Raw genomic sequence first — 4,947 nt, 5'->3', positions numbered from 1 at the left:
AGCTGGGCCCCGCCCCCGCGGCCGCCCCGAGGCCTGCGCTGCTGCGGTCCTAGTGCGCTCCGGATACGTAGTCGCTGCAGCCAGCCTCGCCCCCCAGTGGATCATGCGGTTGTTTGCAAAACACCTTCACTACTCCAGTGGAGGAAACTTCTCGAGCAGTGGGTGATTCTCTGCCTTTTTAACTTGCATCGGAATCGCTCGGAGGGCTTGTTAAAAAGGGATTGAAGAGCACCGCCCCACGCCTGCAAAACTATCGATTCGATAGATCCAAAATCAGTAGGGAGAACGTCTATTCAGCAGAGAAACCTTCTCAAAGAAAAGCAAATAGGCCTTTTTTACAAGAGGGTTTTCATAGGAGGAAGTAACAAGAGAATCCTGTACGAGTGATTAAGAATGAGAAAAAGCAGAGATGTTTGGTTCTTGCCATAGGGAGGGCAGGATATTCCTTTGCCCTTGAGGTTCAGTTCTTGGCTCTGCCATTCACTAGACATACAACCTTAGGGAAATGACTTAACCTGTGTATAGAGCTTTAATTATGACTCTGATAGTTATGTCAGTCACAAAGTGACAGTCATGCCAGAGCATCACGTGAAAGGTGTACCCAGCTAACGCCCTAACCAGATAACTAAAAGCAGGGTGGAGTGTGACCAGCTGGGTGGCTTTATCGACTACAGATGGGTGTACCGCACCCAGTCCTGAGCATAAAATCGGAGCTCTCTGACGGCTGGTGGCTCAGACCTTACCTGAGAAGCTCACAGCTGCATCTGCACTCCTCCCAGAAGGAGCGCTTTGAAGCCTTTGCCTCCTGATGGTCTCAACAGCCAGGCCTGAGGCCCAACACTGTGTACCCCAGCACCACAAGGACTCTCTCTGAACATCAGACTCTTTCTCTCTCATCCTTCTTTCTTGAGACTCTGTTCACCTTGCTTACCCATATTGCTTGCAAATCTGTGTGACCCTCTTGTGTGAAACCATTCTGCCTCCACTACTGGAGGCAATCCTCTGGCCAGAACCTTGATTAATGCCCGTGGTAAACCGAGTCAGTAGGACTAAATCCATGGCTTTATTCTAATAAAATCTGACATTGTGGAAAGACACAAACGTGTGTTAGACTGCTACTTTGATAGTCACATCCCGGTCACAGCAATCTGTATCTGCCCAGTTTTCCTATCTGTAAAACGAGAATAACACTAATATCTCATATGATTGCTGAGATAGTAAAATGAATTGATACATAACCTAGAGCAGATTCTGAGGCATGGGCTGGTGCACTTGGCTCAGATATGAGTTTTTCCAGATCTAAGCCACACAGGTCAGCAAGCAGAAATGAACCCAAGGGAGAGGAAGTGTTGCTGCCAGAAACTTTGATAGGGAGCCCACTCCTATATAGCCTTAGGAAGGCTTAATGCCTAGTAAGATTTAATGCCCAGGAAACTTCAAGTCTATCTGGGATGATGTTGCTCATCTCTCTACTATGTATCTTTGTTTGTGTTTGTGCTGACTTTCTCTTGTCTCCTTTAGATAAGTAAAGCTTGTCTGGTGTTCCAAAAGTTTTTGGTCTTTTCACCAATCCTAACATGCAACTGACATTTGTGAATGAAAAGGGGATATGTAATAAATCTGACAAATTCAGTGAGTGGAAGTAACCTCACAGAGTGCTATGATCCTAAATTCCTAACTGGGCAGGTCATGGTACGTAATCACCCCTCAGGCTTATAGAAGGTTTATCTTTGCCGTAAGCAAGCCCTGTCCATTGTTCTTGTGCATCTAGGTTAACATACCTTTGAAATGCCAAAAGTAATCCTCTTTTCCATTCTTGTAACCACCCTCCAGGGAGCAGATGATCTTGTGTTAAACTATCCTGTAGTTCAATCACAGAGATTTCCCTGCCGTACTTTCTCCCACGTTCCTGTAATTGTACTTACATTTCCTCCTTAATTCCAAATATATAAAAAGAACTGCAAAACTCTCATTCTCTGGAGCATTTGAGATCTAGCTTCCTGATGTGTCATCAGGTTGGCTAAAATAAACATAAAAATTCTCAACGGGTTTGGACATTCTTCCATCAACACATTCATCAATATAGAAGCCTTAAGGAGTCACCAGCAAGGAGACTTGCAAAGGGAGTTTAATCAATGGCTGGGCTTTAAAATTGCCTTCTCTTTCTGGCATTTACAACTCAGTGTGACAAAGAACCTTCGTCATCCGAACAGCAGAGTAATGTAATGTAATGGAGTGCAGTGTAGTGTAGTGTAATGTAATAATGTAATAATGTAATGTAATGTAATAATGTAATGTAATGTCTTATATTAATTTTTGCTCCAAAAGACGCATTAGAGCTGATGGTCCCGCTAAGTCTTATTTCGGGGGAAACACGGTAGCTTAAAGATTGATAACTCTGAAACTTATAAAACAAACATGTTTAGAAAAATGCATGATATTATTAGCATATCTATAGTAAGAAACTGAAAAATAACATGGAGACACTTCAAAATGGAGTCAGGACTGCTATCCCAGAGGAACTATCTTGTAAGTCTTACTCCTCAAATATTTGGAATGTTAAAATTGGGCAAAATAACCTTTGGATTGTGCCTAGACAACTGTTTGCAAAGATAATAGGAAAGCAGCCCGGACTACCAGGCTGAAAATTAGACATTCATTATAATTAGCATCACAATGTTAGCTTATCTATACCTACAGAAATTCCTTCTATTCATGCAATTGTTCCCCTTCCCTTTTTCATAAACACCCTTTGCCTTCCTAGCAGGAACACTTGTTTGAGTTCCTTCCTGAATCAGTGCTTCCCAAAGAGCTATTCTTTTGGAGTCAAATAATGTTTGTCATCTCTTATTTTGGCCTTTTATTTATAACTTAACAAAATTATGCTGGCTTACAAAAGATGCGTATTATTCATTGTAAATGAACAATTGTAAGTTGTAAATGAAGTCTTGTCTTTTCTTGATTATCCCCTATATTCTGTTCCCCTTTCCTGTTAGTAATAGTTAGCTGGAGACAAGGTCACTTGAGATTGTCATGGTCGCTCAAGGGTTATGAAAGAAGGCACAAATAGGTAGACGTCAGAAATTTTATTTAAGAAGAGAAATACTCTCAGAGTACTTGCCTGGGGCAGAATCTAGAGTAGACAGTTGCACTGATGAGAAGGAATATGGACGTTTTATATTTTTCTATGCAGGACATACGGTGTTTGTCAGCCTACAGGGGATTCTTGTTACAGTTGACTTCTGGGAACCATTCTGTTCCCACAGCTAGTTAGGGGATTCAGAGCCAAGAGGTTAATTTTTAAGCTTGTTTCTCCTAACCCACAAGCTCGCTCCTATTAACTCTACCTGTCTCATCAGAGAATACATTCCCCAAGCCTCACTTGCAGCTAAGTATTGTCATGATTCAGTTTTCAAAATGACATATGAGCAGAAAGAAATCTTGTATGCAACTTCTGCCTTAGGGAATGCCTTACCCTGAAATTCCTCTATCATTCTCCACTTGCTTGGATTGGAATGTAGAAATGTAATGGTGACACTAGATCTTCTACTTTGAGATTTAAACCTCTAATATAATTTGATTCAACAAAAATTTTTTGAAAGTTTTTTTTCTTTGCTTCCCTCCTTTCCCGCCAAACCTTAATGATTCTATTTACTATACATTTACTGTGCATACTAGTTTCAATGGTTCTGTTTACTCCAGACTGTATGCACACCAGGCTCCAATGACCCTGGTTCCTCAAGAAAAAAACCAGGACACTGACTTGAAAGAAGTTTTTACATCTGCATAATATCCACTCCTATCCCTGAAACAAACCAGCCTCTGGGAAGCGCCTTTTTCCAGGAAGTGTCTGACCAACTTCCCCTTTCTTTTGTTGGGCCTTTCCTACATGCCGATAAAACCTTTTGGCCATGCTGGGGGGTGGGGGGGGGCTGGCCTTTGGACAGGAGTCCCCCATCCTCTCAGAATGCCAGCATTTTGAATAAACCTGCTGTTCTTTCCATCAATCTAGTCTCGAGTTTTGGCTTTTGTGCAGCGAGCAGCTAGACCTTTAGCATGATAACAGAAATGGTAGTCACCTGATTTCAACCACACCACGGGAGACAATTTCCAAGATAATTCTTTCCTTTTTTTATGCCGTAAATCTCTTGGGCAGTTTGGTGGAGCCAATAGTCCCCTTTTTAGAATAATGCTTTGGAATGCTTAGAATAAAATATGTAAGGTTACAATGAAAGTTAATTCACTATGAAAGTTATCGAAATATTTTCCCCCCTTCTTTCACCTCCCCCGCCCCCCGCCCCGCCCCCCGCCCCGCCCCGCCGAGGAAGTTGGTCACCAGCCATCAGTTGGCTGCTCAGCTCACAGCGGCTCACACGGCCGCTCACGATGGCTGCCGCCAGCTCCTGGCAGCACACAACAGCCCACAGCAGCTCACCCCAACCTCCGACAGCAGCTCAGCTCCAGGGACAGCTGTTGTTCATAATCTTACTGTACGGGCGCAGCTCATTGGCCCATGTGGAAATCGAACCCGAGACCTCAGTGTTAGGAGCAAGGCGCTTCAACCACCTGAGCCACCAGGCCGGCCTCCAAAAGTTTTTTATATAAATCTATTTCTTTATTAACACAATAAGTAAGATCTAGTAGCAGATCTAATAACTGATTTTGAAACTGATGGACATAAATGATATTTCAAGCTTATCTACATTAATTATAATAAAAATACCTTTGATTTTTAGGGTGAAAAGTTTACTGTTAATACTGCTGTTACTGTGGCTTTATTGCCAACACCCATAATTGAAGGAAGCCCATTGTACATTTCAGTAATACGTTAGTGAAAATAGAATTAATTGTTTTGCCATCCAAATTCTAGTATTCTTGAATTCGATCCATAGATGTGGTAGGCTGAATTTTGGTCCCTGTGACCTTTACCTCCTGATGTTATTCCAT

This window comes from Rhinolophus hipposideros, assembly GCF_964194185.1.
Source record: "Rhinolophus hipposideros genome assembly, chromosome: 9".
In the NCBI taxonomy this organism is placed as follows: Eukaryota; Metazoa; Chordata; class Mammalia; order Chiroptera; family Rhinolophidae; genus Rhinolophus; species Rhinolophus hipposideros.
The sequence above is the reverse complement of the archived record's forward strand: the minus strand, read 5'-3'. Positions refer to the sequence as shown.